The sequence below is a fragment of the Protopterus annectens genome, chromosome 1.part2, assembly GCF_019279795.1.
Source record: "Protopterus annectens isolate FY-2018-M chromosome 1.part2, PAN1.0, whole genome shotgun sequence".
Taxonomy (NCBI): Eukaryota; Metazoa; Chordata; order Ceratodontiformes; family Protopteridae; genus Protopterus; species Protopterus annectens.
Genome location: NC_056727.1, coordinates 461,095,114 through 461,113,281, shown reverse-complemented (window position 1 = coordinate 461,113,281; position 18,168 = coordinate 461,095,114).

Here is an 18,168-nt window from a genome sequence, read left to right as displayed (position 1 = left end):
GGTAGCTATGCTTATTTGTCAATAAAATATGCAAATGTACATAAATATCACATTTCTGTTAATATCACACAAAAAAAAATGATACCAGCAAAACTGTATTTGAACAAATGGAAGATCAAGAAAATTGGAAACTCTGGACCAAAACCAAACTGCACATTCACTTCCAACAATATAGACAACTTTGTAACCTTGCTAAAAAGTAATTAACAATGACAAGAGAAACTACTGCTCAACCCCCCCCCCCCACCAGTACACACCCACATAACCCAAAGAAATTCTGGCATACATTTAATCAAATCCTTCATCCTGGTAACCCTTCCACTCCCCACTCAAGCCCCACTAGCACTCCCCTTCAAACTGCTGCTAACTTTAACTCCTACTTTATAGACTCCATTAGTAAACTTATCAACCACCCAAACACGAACCCCACCCCACCCCCATCCCTCCTATTCCCTATTCCCTCTAACACCTCCTTTGTTTTCTGCTTAAAAGCTGTATCCACCAGATACATACAAGCTCTGCTCCTTAAGCTCAAACCCTGCTCTCCCTCAAAAGATAGCCTCCTTCTCTCTTTCTCCAGCTAGCTGCCAACTCCTTAGCCCTACCCATCCCTATTCTTATCAACTGATCTATTACTGAAGCTATACTCCCAGCCATCTGGAAAAAGTTCTACACTCTTCCCATCCATAAAGGAGGTAACTTCACCGAACTATCCAACTATAGGCCCATAGCAATTCTAATACCCCTCTCTAAGATCTTGGAAAAATGTGTACACAAACAAATCCTACAAATACCTTACTCAAGAGAACCTAATCACCCCCACCCAACATGGCTTTTGACCTGGTCATAGCACCTCTGCTGCTCTTATCTCCTTTATAAACACCATCTCACAAGCTAGAGATCAGAATAAACTAGCCTCCTGTCACTTTTTTGACCTCTCAAAGGCATTCGACACCATCTCCCACCCACTCCTCTTAGGCAAACTCTCTCATTTAAACTTATCCACCACCAATATCTCCTGGTTCTCTAGTTACCTCAGCAACTGTTTCCACTCTGTCAAATGGAGCTCTGCTATCTCCCCCGAACTCCCTATACAGATGGGAGTAGCCCAATGGTCAATCCTAGGACCACTACTGTTTAATATTTTTACTAATGCATTATCTACTTCTACCCCACACTCATCACTAGTGCAGTATGCAGATGACTCCACAGTCATCACCATTGCTGATACCCTTCCCGAGCTCCATACTACAACCCAGGACTCCTTCTTGTCCATTGAAAACTGGCTCAACCAAAACCATCTAATCTTAAATCCAAAGAAGACCAAACTCTTACTCGTCGTACCAAAAACAATGTCTCACCTGAAACCATCCTTCACCATCACGTCCCACAATAACACACCCATCACAGTAGAAAGCCACACCAAACTACTAGGGGTTATTATTGATGACCACCTAAAATTTGACCTGCATGTTCTAAGTAACATTAAGAAAACACATCAAAAACTTGGTCGCCTTTACAGAAACAAAAACTTTCAAGTAAAGCTAAAACAATTCTATCACATGCCTACCTATTACCAACCCTTCTCAACAGCTTTCAAATTTTCACCAATTTACAGACCTCACTCATTACTAAACTAGAGTCCACTTACAACAAGGCAGCTAAATTTGCTGCTGAACTACCATACTATCTCATCACTGCTTAGCACTCCATAAACTGAACTGGTTAGAATTACCCCATAGCATTCTCCTCTCTCAGCTTCAGATAACTCATTCTTTTCTATACCAGCCATCTTTCTGCCCCAGCATCTCATCTATCATCTCCTCCTAACACCCCAGCAAGAACACTCTGGAGCTCTGACCAACATCTCCTGTGCATTCAAAACCCAACATCAGCATAGGAAAAAAACTTTATAGCTGTTACCCTGCTGAAAAACTGGAATAAACTACCACTTGACATCCAACACATTGCACCCAAACTACAATTCAGAAAGGCAGTAAAAAATCACTTAGGCAGAACAAACTATGCCTATGCTATGTCCCCCCTGACTGACCCATCTCTTTAGGCCACCCAGTATTTCACCTTTCTCCTAATTCAGTGAAACCTTACCTTCCTCCTTATCAGTCTTCACTTCAGCACTGCAAATCATCTTTCCTAATCTCTCTGCCTCGAACCTACACTCTTAAAAAAAAAAAATCTTTTCATGCTACCTCCTCTTCTCCCTTTCACAGCCAGTTTAATCTGTACTGATGTTTAAATTTTCCACAGTTGAAAGACTAAGCTTAGAAAAATGTACCTACTTACCTTTTACAACACTCTAACCATTATTCTTTGCCTTGTACATTTTATCTGTATTGTTTTCTTTTTAATTCTGCACTGTACCCTAATAACGTGCTGATATGTAGAGACTAATCGTCATTCATTGTAATCCTGCTTTTGTATAAATCTACTTGAGATTTTGTATTATTATCTTTATAGTAAGTCAACTTAAATGTATGTATTAACTGTGGAGCTTTTCTCCCCGGGTCTCCACTGAAATAGTGCTCTGTCCCAGCTGGACCAACCCAGTCAACAAATATCAAATAAATAATTAAGCAATAACCGATGATATGCTGTGGTATATTGAAGATTTACCCATGGTTGGTGTGGTTTAATCACAAGGGTGTAGCCTGAGTGATTAAATAAAGCCAACTGTAATTAAATTTCAATATACCCCAACCATGGAGTCGGTTATTGCTGTTATACAATGACTTTATTTCAGAAAAAAAATACTTGCTTTTCTTAAATGATGTCTTTATATAATGCCTCCATGCTTCTTAAATGATGTCTTTGTATAATGCCTCCATGCTTCTTAAATGATGTCTTTGTATAATGCCTCCATGCTGCCCGTCTGTGTTTTTCTAGTATCCTGGGGCTTTTTCTGATATACTGCTCATGCGTATGGGACTTGTGTTCCCATGCTTTTAATGAACAGGGAAGAGCCGGGACAGACAAAATAAAACGATAATCGGGTAAGTTTCTATAGTTTTGCAGAACGTACCTGATTATCCTTTTATTTTTGTCTGCACCATCTCCCTCGTTCATTTGAGGTCTTCCATTTTGTTATTTTATTAAAAAAAAGAAAGAAAAGTAAAACACTAACGAGATGTACTAATGGAAAAATGCTCAGGCGACTGGACCTTTTTCCATCGGTATATTCTCGGATTTACAACGGGCACACTGGTTGGGCTGACCAATCTTAATGAATATTAATGAACAGTCATTGTATAATAAATAAATAAATCATGTATGCATGAACAAAACATGTGTCGCTAGGAGGAATGTATCCAGTATGGTTCTAGAGATATTAAAAATTGTTTATATAAGTTCAAAAACAAAAATTGATTTTTGCATGATTTATTTTTCTGTATAAAATCAGGTTTATGTCTGGATGAAATGGAAGATCTCATGTGTGAACAAAAGTTCTTTTCTTGTTTGTATAGTTTCAGTAATAAAATATTTCTGTATAATTTATTGCAGTATATAATCAGCTTTGTGTCTGGATGACAAGGTATTATCTCTACTTTTAAGAATGACTTTGTGCAGAACAAGTTTCCTGCTTATTCTTTCTCTGTAAGTGTTGTATTTCTAAAGGTAACTTTGAATTGTTTACAGGTAGGTTTAATAATTGCTTTTTCAGTAAAATAGTTAATGCAAAAGCTGTCCAGCCAGGAACTTGTCAGGGGTCATGAGGATTCATATTCCACTGCTACCAGGTGCAAGAGAATTCATGTTTGAAGTGTCAGGATTCAGAATATCAGGCCTTGTCCTTCCAACAGGAAGCTAAGATGTACAGGCAGTGCATTTCTGACATCTCTATACATTGGTTTCTTTAAGAGGAATCTTGACCAGCTAGTACAAAATGATGGCTACCAGCCTCTGTGTGCTCCCTCTCCAGTTGAGAGCCCTCCCCATCCTTGGTCCTTAGTTCTAATGACTGCAAAAGTCAAGAAGTCGATATGGTGAAGGGGTATGTCCGGAATTACCAGACTGGAGCATTTTGGATGTTTAGGGTTGGCACAGGGTTATGGGGTAAGCCAGTAAATTGTGAAGGTTGGATAGGGAATGGAGGGAGAAAAAAGAATAACAGTTATGGAGACATACTAGTGACCTAGACACTTGTGGTGGCCAGGAAGGGAGCAGGACAACAAAAATGTATGAAAAATAAGTCTTACACTTTATAAGTTAAAGGTGTGCAAATGAAAATGCAGGCTTGCTAGATGCAGCCTCTTCATATTCACCCTAACTCCAAGTCATGCTACTTAAGTAGATGAGTAACATAGTAACATAGGTGTTTCCTGTGCAAATTTTCTTTATACAGTAGAACACAAACTAAAGTGAAAGCCAGTTATATTTCTTAAAATATTATTTTATCGTGTCTTGGTTGACTTTTTGAATTGCAGTGCCTTGTATTGATATTCACACAACCATTGCATCAGGTTAAGAAGCTTATAATCATTCTGATAACGTTATAATTGTTGTTAGTATCAGTTTTGCTTCAGTTGTTGCTAAGTGCCACAGAAGATTTTGGCCTGCAGCAGTGTCTAATTATGAAACAGGCAAATGAATGAACAAAGATACCTGTTCTTCCACTGAATGACAAATGTAAATGACTTTATTATGTGTAAAGTCGTATAAAAGAAAAGAGTCAGTGTGAAACAGACAGTAACAGTAAATTTAGATCAATTGAATTTTAGAAAGGTACAGCTGTTTGACAGTAAGATATTTGACAGGAAGACAAATATTAATATTGTATAAATGTAACTATAAACAGGGCTGTAATATTGTTCCTAAACACATGGCACAATTCCAGTCCTATCCAACCAAAAGCAGACATTAATATAATGTACTGATCTGTTTTGGAACCTTTGCAGAATATGTGTTGTGATCTTACCTACTTTTTTCATAGATAAGATGTTTTGGAATATCACAGACATCTGATGCCATAGTAACCCAGATCACCACATGAAAAACAACACTACTGTGCATTCTGTGTAAACTTAAAGAACTGTCGACAAGCTGCATATTCTGCTGAGCTCTTTGTTTCTTTCTCATTTTTTTAGTTTTTTCTGCCAGGCAGTGTGCATCCTTCTGTTCACGTCAGGCACTTCATCATTAGCACTTCAGAGTTCCTCATCAGGTCTGCCTTCACCACTCAGGTTTCTGTGTCATTCAGCAGCACTAGATGCACCTTACTTTTCAGTTTATTTGGTATTCTTCTAACACTAAGTATGACACTTTGTCCCAGTTTGGTGCAGCTCCTTTAGTTCTACCTTTCACTTCTTCATTCAAACTTCCCTTCTCTCAGCCACACCCCACAGATATTTGACACCATTAATCTGTTCCATCGTTTTCCACCTATCACAATTTTAAGTCTCTGTCTTGATGCCCCCATTTGCTGTCATGATGACCATCTTGTCTGTACTCAGTGTCATTCCATATGCCTTCAGTTTTACAGTCCCCTGCCGTCATTTGCTGAAGCTCCTGTTTAGAATCTGCTTTTGTATTTTATATGTAATGTTCATATGTATATGATATGTATATTTATATGTAATGTTCATATGTATATGATATGTATATTTATATGTAATGTTCATATGTATATGATATGTATATTTATATGTAATGTTCATATGTATATGATATGTATTTTATATGTAATGTTCATATGTATATGATATGTATATTTATATGTAATGTTCATATGTATATATGTATATTTATATGTAATGTTCATATGTATATGATATGTATTTTATATGTAATGTTCATATGTATATGATATATATATTTATATGTAATGTTCATATGTATATGATATGTATTTTATATGTAATGTTCATATGTATATGATATGTATATTTATATGTAATGTTCATATGTATATGATATGTATTTTATATGTAATGTTCATATGTATATGATATGTATATTTATATGTAATGTTCATATGTATATGATATGTATATTTATATGTAATGTTCATATGTATATGATATGTATATTTATATGTAATGTTCATATGTATATGATATGTATATTTATATGTAATGTTCATATGTATATGATATGTATATTTATATGTAATGTTCATATGTATATGATATGTATATTTATATGTAATGTTCATATGTATATGATATGTATATTTATATGTAATGTTCATATGTATATGATATGTATATTTATATGTAATGTTCATATGTATATGATATGTATATTTATATGTAATGTTCATATGTATATGATATGTATATTTATATGTAATGTCTTTTTCCCACTGTGAACAAAGCAGCAGCTGATTGGGTATGAGGTTGTGAAATCACTAGACATGGCTTTGTTCTTTTGCCACTACCCAGCCAGTTAGATGTTTCAACAGTGCCAGAAACTTATATACACAAAAAGACTGTGAAAGAGAGTTAGTGTTTTACCACTGATAATTCCTGATGTCTTGCACCTGGTGCAACAACACCTCGGCCCTTCCCTTTCTTTTCCTCTAGGGCCTCCTTGTAGATCAGGGCCCTACGCAGTTGCCATAGTCCTACACCCATTTCTGGTCTCAGAATTGCATATGAAAATGTAGATATTTTCAGCAATAAGTCTGTAGCTGTGGAGGCCTTAATACCTAATGAAAAAAAAACTTGAAATTATTAGTATTACTGAGTCTTGGCTTAAGCTTGACTGATTTATCCCATAAAACTGATGGATTTTGATTTTTATTTAATTATCACCCTTGTAAATGCATTGCTATTTTCTTGTGTTTTAGAGCATTATCAGAATGTTGCATGTATTTCAAATATACTTCACACTTCCTTTCATGCTGGTACTTTTCCACACCTATGGAAATTGTCTGTGGTTGTTTTCACTTTCAAATCTGCTGCTAGGCCTTCTCTGTAAGCATTTCCTCCAATCTTTCTAGTGTCTGTGTTGATAAATCTTGAAGATTGCTGATTCTAACAAAATTAAGGAGCAGATTTACTGAAGTAATGTGTTTGATGAGAAACATCATTTTCATAGGGACACAGTTTTATGATTACTCTTGTATACTCTACAAATGTAATATAGAGCTTTGGAAAGAGGGTACCTTGCAGGAATCCTGCTTATAGACCTCTCAGAAGTATTTGATTCTCCATCACATCTTTTTTCTTTTTAAAGAATTGGCCCAACTTTGTCTAGTATAACTATGCCATGAGAATACAGGTGAATTGCACCTACCTTGCACGCACACACACACACACACACACACACACACACACACACACACACACACACACACACACACACACACGGCTCTAGCCTTGCTTTTTATCATGTGTATTAATGATCTCACCCTTGATGTTCCTGTCATAAAACCACACGTTCATAGTGATGGTCTGGTTCTGTGCTGAGTGAATCACTCTTACACAATTGCTTCCTCTTTGTGTTATCAGCTGTCATTCATTTATGAATGATCATCTTCTATAGACCTATAAATTAGTGTAGTGAACATGAAAGACATGTTTTTGGTACCTTACCCATACTACAGAATGCATCTGCTACCAGGGTTGTTTCCTGTACTAATGCTGGAAACATGGAACTGTAAATGATTGCCAATATGAAGGGCATTGGATGTACCTTTACTTCTTCTTGTCCTTTCACTTTGAAAAACTCACTGTAAAATTAGTATCCATCTCTGCAAAGTTACAACATATTTCATCTGTTAATCAAAGTTGCAGAACTTGCATTTGCATTTTGGGCTAACCAAGGCGTATTTCATCTGTTAGTCAAAGTTGCAAAACTCACATTGAGATAGAGGGTCCTCTTTCCAGACTTAAAATACATCTGACTTCTTTTAAGTAATAATTCAGTTAATGATACATAAGTGATACAAAGAATTGAAAATAAAATTGCCAAACCACATGACCAGGTCAATAACGCAGGGACAATACCTCATTACCTAGTCAAATGTATTCCTTTCACTTAATCTGTATGCTTATGGGGTCTATGTCAGACCATTGAACAGCCACATTGTCACACGTCATCTCATTGACAATGTAGGCCATCAACCCCCACCCCCCACCCCCTGCTAATTATATATACCAACTCAGAGATCACACTACAGTAGGGAAAAGGGCAAATTTCCTGATCGGCACTGTAGCGGAACCTCAGTAAGAATGGTTCTATGATCTGCATTGTCAACAAGAGAATACATTGACATAGAGTAATTCTTATGTATAACCGTTTAATTTTATGTCAGTGTCTTTCTCTCACTTAACTTTTGTACTTTAAATCTCTAAGGAAAACTCTCAGAACCTACAAATTTTCTTTCCTGTCCTTGTCTAATCCTCCTGATTTGCCTTTCTTGTACATGGTCCCAGTTTCTGGAACCCCGTATAAGCCATTAGTAAAACTCTTTCCTCTCTCAACATGAAAAATCACTCAGCTGGAACAGAGCAGACCAAAAAGAATATCCAATGGTGCGATAAACAATGTGATCAAATTGTTTATCGCACCATTGGATATTCTTTTTGGTCTGCTCTGTTCCAGCTGAGTGATTTTTCATGTTTGGTGTTGGTTCCATTGTTTTCGTTGGGGAAGATTTTAGTATTTTTGGTGTTTTGTTTCCTCTCTCCTTGTTTCAGTTTTGATGTCCGCTCTAATCAGTCTTTCATGTTAGAGCACAGTGCAGCAATTACTGTGCTGTCACTTAACTACCACCTATGTAAGCTCTGTTTTTTATACTAGTCTCCCTGTTTATAGCACAGTACTATATATATCTTCAGGTTTTGCACTGCACATCCTCACTTACAGTTCCAGTTCTTGATGCATGTAATTTTTATTTGCATAATTGGTTATATTCAGTAGTGAATATGTGTGGCCTTAATGGTTTTGATTCTTCATTCAGTAAAAAACATGAACAGCAGTTAAGGAGCAGCTTGTAAAGTCCAAAGTAGCAGCAAAAAACAAACCAGTACAACTAAAACATTTATTGGTATAGCAAAGCTTTCGGGTACAACAACCCTTCTTCAGTGCAGGATAAAAAGCAAACTCATTGAGTTACTTAAATGCCAATCACATAAAAATCAATTAATAAAACACAGCCATTAAAAACAAAAACTCAATTAAGCATATATTAGTTAAATAAACAAATAGATAAAAATATTTATTGAAGGTAGAACAAAATTAATTGTGCTACCTTAAACATAACATTCTATCTTTAAGAACTGGTTTAAGCGTTGTCATTTGATTAGCACCAGGTAATACATCAGCTTATAAAAGTGTAATCCATTCATATTCTTTCAGCTCCAGTTTATTATTAATCTCACCTCCCCGGGTCTATATCATTTCATTGAAAACTCATTTCATCGAAGCTTAATTCATAGACACATATTCACTGAAAGCTCACTTCACTGAAAACCCAATTCACTGAAAGCTCACTTCACTGAAAACCCATTTCACTGAAACTCATTTCGTTGAAAGGTATATATGGCCTTTTCCACACTGTTGTGCGATGCTGGAGTTAGTATATAAAGTAAGGGGGAGGTTTGGTGCACAGGCCCCCACATTGGGGGATGTGGGGGGCAAACCCCCCCACATATTGTAAATATTTTAAAGCATATAGATGGATACTTACAAGTATAATGAATAAATTCTTCAGAACAAAACATATAACCAATTTATGTGGGGGGCTTAGCCCCCACGCCCCCACACCCCCCGAATGTGGGGGGCTGTGCACCCTACACCCCCCTTACTTAATATACTAACTCCAGGATCGCACAACAGTGGGGAATAGGCCATATATACCTTTCAACTAAATGAGTTTCAGTGAAATGGGTTTTCAGTGAATTGAGCTTTCAGTGAATTGGGTTTTCAGGGAAGTGAGCTTTCAGTGAATATGTGTCTATGAATTAAACTTCGATGAAATGAGTTTTCAATGAAATGATATAGATCCCACCTCCCCTGATTGTTTTCTGAAGCACAGTCAACACTCTGAAAGTAAAACTATGTGTTGGGCCATTCTTATTACTATGTTTGGCTAGTGAATTTGATAACTTACTTCTTTTTATGTCAGACCTGTGTACTATGATCCTATCTCTAAGCCGTCTAGTAGATTTTACTACATAGAATGCTGCACAGGTCTGACAAGTTGCAAGATGTCCTGCCCCATAATGCTTCACTGCATACATTAGCATATTCAGGACCGGCCTTTGGTCAACTGGTGCCCTAGGCAGAAGGGCTCCACATCTCCCCCTACACACACACACCATCCTGGCATACCTACACCATCTAGATTACTGGAAAAGCGCTCCTGCCAGACTGGTGGCTTAGGTGACCCCCTAGTTGGCCTATGCTTAAGTCTGGCTATGAGTGTATAAGCTATCATTTTGCTATGCTACGGGCAGCAACAGGGGAGTCATATTCTAGTAAGACAAGTTGCCAGCTGTTTTAACATTTGGAACACCCTACATTGAAAATTAAAACATGGTAATTTATTAGTAAAACCATAATGTAAGTTAGTAGCTATTCTGCCAAATGGTGTTGTTGATGCTTTGTTTCTGTATGTAAATCACTGGCAATGCCTGTATTGACAATTTGTGGGTATGGTCAAAAGGAAAAGCTGTGCCAAAGCTGAAAGTAAAACATAAAACATGTCATAATCTTTGCATCTTAAAAATTATGAGTATAACTAGAAATAAAACTAAGTGTTAAACAGAGATGTACAATAAGTGTAACAATACACTTTAATTATACTGAAAAATAGTAATTGCCAGTCAGTTTTAATGTCTCTACGTATAGGACTTTATAGGAGTCTGTTATCAACATCCTAGGCTGGGTCAGTCACTGATATACTTTGGATTTCTCTCTCAATAATGTTCACTCTAGGCTGCCACATACATTGCAATGAAACATGCTTGTTTGTTTGATATGGTAGTTAAAAGCAATAATAAATGGCAGTCATTTTTCAAATGTTATTTTAGTACTTAGTGACTATCTTATTATCTTGTTACAAGACCCTGGATTATTGCCTGGTTGGTGATATGTCTTTGACTATTAACTCCCATAACACTGGTCACTTCAAGTGCTGTATAACTCGAAAGTGAAGCTTGCTTTCTGCTATATTTAAGTATGGTAGTAAAGACTACTGTTGTACAGGACTGTTGTACAGGCTCTTCTTTCATGCTTTTCTTTATTTTGATAGTATTCTTTCTCAAGCTACTTCAGTATATTACTGAACCTACTACCTTAATTATAAAAAGTCATTAAATGTATTTACTATTGATTGTATTCAGTGACTGCATGCAGTTTACTGTGCTCTGAAATGAGTTGTTCCTACAGTAGATACATTGCTTTTTGACCGAGTATAGTATTTTCATTACATCTATATATTGCAGTGATTCCTTTACTTCTGTCAATCTTCTAAGTTTGCATTTGGGTTGTGGCTGTAAATGGTCTTTGATCAGTAAATCTACCTCGTCAAAAAATGAATAAAACATGCATTTTTGCTGTCTGATTTTTTTTCTCTTTAATCATATGTGTCCAGTAAGATGTGGTTACTGTATATCATATTTATACAGCCTATTAGTTTTTCATAAATCTGGGATCAAAATTGCTAACAGCAAACTGCTTGCCAAACAACTTGAGTCTTCTAATGACTGCTTTGCTGTTTAAAATAGGTTTGGCTCTTCTTTGTACCAGCCCTGACGTGCTGAAATGAACAGTGATAAACGTTTCAGTCTTTCCCATGATTACTTTTAGTTTAAAGCAGAAAATGTTTTTGCTTAGATGATTTGTTTGTGTTCTGCGCTAGTGTAAAAAAAATAATTTAGATATCAGTCATAAATTATAGTGGATCAGAGAGGAAGATGCAGTTGCTGATTGAGTCATTTCAGCAAGAAGCGTTGATGTTAATGTGTTTTGATTTGCCACAGACATTACTTAATTCAAGCAGATTAACAGCATCCCTTATATTGAGGAAGCGGCAGGGGAACACATAGCTGCAGCTGCTATAAGGCTTGAACCTTGGCATCAGTCTTTGCAGTTTTCTCCAGAAGGGCCTTGCAAATGCTGCCATGGAGATTACCAGATCTTTCTGGCAGTTAATGATATTCATGAAGCATCCATAGCAAATGCTGAGGGACAATTACAGCAGGCATAATTCTGCCCGCACCCTACTCTCATCAGATGGGCTCTGTAACATTTTCCTAAAGAAATGGTTATAAATAGAATGCTAATCAGCGATATTACACAAAATACAGAATGGCTCATTTTGATAAGTGATTATGTTGCTTGGCTTACTTAATATCTTTTTTCCAGTGTCAGTCTTTAATCTGCCATTATCACTGACACCGTGAAGCAGACTTTATGCTTCTTTTAATCTTCATTTGTTTTATTTCCTGCCATGAAATTAAGCAGCAGTTCACTAAAAAGGAGCTGCATGGGCCTGGCTGATAAGCTAAGCTAAGGTCTGTGCCAGTACAGCCCTCCAAGGGATCCTTAGAAGACTGATGATATTATTCATTACTCTGCAAAGGAGCTGACCATCATAGGCTTAAGTTTCATGTTGTAGTACCTATCTACTTATTATCTAATACATTTTGTGAAGTTTTTTTATTGTTTTTGTTACATCAGTGGGTGAGCCTTCCTGACCTGGGAAAGCTAATACTGCAAAGTTGCACTATGAAAGCTACAACCAAGTAACAATGTCATTCTGATTAGTTACTGAAAAGAATGTTACTTATTCAGTATATGACAAAATCAGTTAGTCCATCTTCTCCTTCCTTCATGCAATCTGAGTATAAATCAGAATGTTTTCCAAAATAAAAAGTGTAACTAATAATTAAAAGTACATGTTCTATTTGTACATATGTTTATCCCCATAGGAATTTGTTTTTACTGTAAAATAGTTGGACTTAAATAAGAAAGTTCTACCTGCATCACTCTTTCTAGGCTGTATTGTTCAGCTAATATGCTGGATGACTTGGTTACACAGTGGTGCAGCTGTTAGTGTTGCATGATTCTGTACTCTGGTTCTTGAGTGATGTGGCTTTTCACTTGGAGTCTGCGAATTTGTGATTCTGCCTTATGCCCATTAAGTGCAGGATTAGACTCAGTCTCCCCTTTGACCCTAAATTGGAGTAATCACGTAATATATGAATGAATATGTGAATTAACTATGTCTCATTAGCACTACAGAAATGAAAAGAACAGAAAAAGGCTACGTGAATGGAGACCTATATTTCTTGTTCAGATATATCCTGGTCTGATCTGACAAACCATGTTATTGATGGAGTGGGAGGAGAAGGAGCTAAATAAGGGACAAATTAAGGTCACATGAGACAGACCACTCTGCAGGTTAGGGTGTAAATAGGTCAGGTAGGAAGGCAACGAGGTGTCCATGGTGCCACAGGGTGGTCTGACTGGGAAAAGGTCAGACTATAGGACTAGAGGAGAAAGAAAAGGTAATTTTGGCCTTTTTTCAACAGGATAAGGAATTAGTTGCATTAAGGGCTTGAAAGGGGTGAAATGATTTAAGTGTGTCTACTAAAGGTGTATATGGCTGAGTATTTTATGGTCCTTGTAACTGCTTGTCTAGTATTGTCCCTCTGCCTGTTATTAAAAGCATATTGCTGTGAACCAGTTCAGAATACATACATTGTGGAAAGAGCAGATTACTTATGGATAGTACGGTAAAGCACAGCTCCATGGCATAGAGCAAAGAAGCCTTGATTATGACCGGGATGACCTGAGATAGATTAGTAGCTCAGATGCTGGAGACGATGGACAGGGGAGGATAGAGTGAGTGGCAGGTGCTGGCTTTTACCCATCCTGGAAGGAAGCATGTGGTCTGCTTTTTTACAACACCAGCATGTACTGGACAGAGAAGAGTATAAAATGCAGTATGCAGGTCCTTTAAGTGCTTGGCTCTGTCAAGCTGTGCCTACATATTAGTCTTCATGGGCATGAATGGGAATGCATAGGTCCACGGATGAAAGTGTAACAAGTTTTACATCCACCTGTGAGAAGGCTTTAGGGTTGTAACCAGAAAGCCTCCTGATGACTACTTCAGTGGTGGCCTCCACAATCAGCTCTCGCCTTACGAAAAACATGTGTACAGATTGATTGTGTAGGGGTGTGGGAGTGTTACCTCCTACAGAGGGTGAAGAGGCTTATCCCCTGCAAAAAATGTTTTTTACATTTGTGCTGAATTGCTCTGCTGCTCATAATGTAATTATTTTGATGAACATTATTATTTCAGTGAGCTATGATTTCATTGCAGTTCCACTTCACTCAAATGCGACTTCAGGCAGGTGTATTTGGGCAAATGGGCTTTAGCCAGTTGAATTTCAGTCTGAGTAGGTTATCAGTCAACTTTGGCTTGTAATAATTCAGTAATTTTCCTTCTAGCACTAATTCTTCTTTTTGCAATGTTAGTTACTTGCATGTATCTAGACAAAGGGGACAGTTGTTTGTGAGACACTGCATATGGTAGGATAAGGGACTTATCAGTGAGTTTATCACGGTTAAACAATAAGTATAAAAAAGAAAGAACAGAAGTGGTATAGATTGCTACAGTAAAATTGTCATTAGCTCCGAGATGAACCATATTAATGTCTCCATGGTGTGTATATACAAACAAAAAAACATACATTTTGTTGAATTCATGCAGGTATATTATTCAGGATACAGGAGTAATAATGTGACATCTCTGCTTATTGGGGCTGTGGGCTGTTATCACACAGATGAGTGTGCAACTGGGCATATCTTGCATTAAACTTGTAGTCATGTGAGCTGACGAGGCAATTAGCCTACTCCTTGGCATTGGGTTTGGATGGGGATATGATGTCAGAGAGAGTGATATTAAGTCATGATGATGATGTGGCACCCACAAAACTTGTACTGGATACAGTGGATGGATGTTCTTGGTTTAAGGACAGCACAAGAAGCATCTGTCTGCATGCACACCTTGGCCCTGAACAATTTTATCAATCATTTCACCAGTATAAACGGTGCCTGATAAGAGATTGAAGGTATTCATAGCTGCAAAACTGCTAGGTTGTGACACATGATGACTCTTGTTAGCATTATAGTCCCTTGATGTATACCAGGGTGTTTTACAGGGATTTCCATGTGTAGTACCCAGTACCCAAACATACTTTACCTTCCAACCTGTTCCTACTCAACTTATTCATGCCCTACTTAAGAAACTAAAACCCACCACCCTGGCTGCTGACCTCCTCCCAGCAGAATGTCTGCAAAAGGCTGCTGACACCATAGCATACCCCATCTCAATCTTGATTATCAGAGCTATATCTGAAGCTACTGTACCCACTATATGGAAAATCTCCCATGTCATACCTCTTCATAAAGGATGCAGTTTCACTGAACTGTCAAACTTTAGACCCATAGCTATTCTGTCACCCCTAGCTAAAATGATGGGGAAGTGTGTACACATACAGCTCATGCACTACCTCACACAGAACAAGCTGTTGTCCAACTTTCAGCATGGCTTTAAGCCACACCACAGTACTACTTCTGCCTTCCTGTCTTTCTCTAGCATCATTAACCACAACCACAATAATAACAGACTATCCTCAGCCCTCTTTCTAGCTCTATCCAAGGCTTTTGACATAGTTGACCACAAAATACTTATAAATACCTTGAAGGCCTTCTCGTTAAACAACCATGCACTCAGATGGTTTCAGTCCTACCTACAGGGAAGGCAACAGGCAGTCCTATGGCAGGACATGCTATCATCTTGCCTACCCATCACATTAGGAGTCCCCCAGGGCTCGATACCAGGACCCCTTCTTTTCTCCATCTTTATCAACGACCTTCATTCAGTCATCCCAGATGCTACCTGCATTCAGTATGCAGATGACTACACCTTGATCTATTCTGACACCTCACCAGCTACTTTATTCACATTAACCCAAAATACCTTTAATAAATACAGTTGAAAAATGGCTCTCCAATCAACATCTAATCCTAAACCCCAACAAAACTAAGCTGCTCCTCCTCTCCCCCACATGCAGGACCCTCCGCCATCCTTCAACATAACCGCTAAAAATGGCAGTATCATCTCCCCAGAAGCCCAAACTAAACTACTGGGTGTCATAGTTGATAACAACCTGAAGTTTGATGTGCATATCAATCAAACTATCAAAACCATTAATAAAAAACTTGGCTCTCTTTACAGAATCAAACCTTGCCTTACCCCACTTGCTAGAACTGAAATTGCCCGTTTCCATCTACTATCAACTCTTCTCTACGCCTCACCCCTATTCTCCAACTTAAGCAAAACAGATCTTAATAAACTATCATCTTGCTATAACCACATTGCTAGATTTGCTACTGGCATAGCCTACCGGACACACCACTGTCACAACCTAAATCGCGTAGGATGGCTTGAACTGCCTAGCCTACTGCAGTTCAACCAGCTAATAGTAGAACATAAAGTCCTTTACCAACCAGAAAATACACCTGCACTAAAAAATATTATCAGCCCCTACACCAGCACCCAGCCACTGCAATCATCCACTAGACTCCTAGTTCAAACATACAAATCCAACTACTCAGCTGGGGACTCTCTGTTTTTCCAACTCTGTTGGAAAAACGTGGAACAGACTCGCAGCTGACTTGACCCTAGAACCCTCATTAACTCAGTTCAAATACAAACTCAAGAAATGCTTTAAAACACATTGGTTATGTCCTTGCACTAACCTCGACTAGTGACCTCTCTTATTTCTTAGGTGCCTTACCTTCAACTACTTCTAACTTTTTTCTACCACTCCATTTCAGGAAGTGTCAATTGTATAACTGCTGCTCAATGTGTCTTATACCTGAATGTAATGTTATGTATATATAACTTTGCAAATAATGTTATGTTTTGTAAAATGTTTTGTAATAAGTTAGTACTATATGTGCTAAATGCTGGTATTGCTTATGACTGTAATCTGCTTGAAACTAGCGTTTACTAAATGTTCAATGTGTATTATTATCTTGGAGCTTTTCTCCCTGGGCTTCCGCTGAAAATGGACATATATCCAGTCGGATTATCCTGGTCAATAAATTTAAAATAAAATAAATAAATAAATAGTTAAATTGTTGTTGTTCCTGCCAGTGCTGGCTCCCAAATGAGCCACATCATACAGTTTTGTATTGCTTCTTCCAGCAAGCAATACAACACACTGTACTGAGTGAAGTCCGGCAACAAGGTACAAACAGTGTGTGTCCCATTTATTTATCGCAGGCAAGAGTATATGTGAGTCTTAAAATACACTTTGAAATATGGGTACAAGTGAAGTTAATTTAGTAACGGTGGTCTTTTGACATGTGTATGGTCGTAGGTAGTAGAAACAACATATAGAAGTGTGGGTAATATGTGTGAGTGTGTGTGTGTGTGTATATATATATATATATATATATATATATATATATATATATATATATATATATATATATATATATATATATATATATATATATATATATATATATATATATATATATATATATATATATGTTATATCTATATATATATATATATATATATATATATATATATATATATATATATATATATATAAATGTATATATATAGAGAGAGAGAGAGCTATATATATATATATATATATATGCATACTTATATAGATAAAGATAGATATATATATATATATATATATATATATATATATATATATATATATATATGTGTGTGTGTGTATAGTCATGCAGCCTGTTGCATAGGAAGTAGTAAAGCTATAGCTAGGATTCTTCTAACAAGATAGTCACTGTAGATTAAGCAGGACTGTATAAAATTATATATGGCAGATTAGTTCCAACCTGTTACCTCTGTAGTAATCAGCAGTCCAGTACCATGTTTTGTTTTCCTTTTTATTCTTTGACCACGGGACCAGGAATCTGAGCAAATGTTAACAGTGCAGATGGTAAAAATGTCATGCTTTGCTCTGAGACAAAGCCAGCAGTCACAATTGCTGAAACAAAGTAACAGGATGGTGCAACTGATGCAAAGAGAGAGAGAGAGAGAGAGGGACTGAGAACTTTATCACAAAACAAATGCAAAGAACAAGCAGATAAAGAATTAGCAATGACAAATCCAAGGTTAAAGTGTAGGATAGGGAGAGAAAG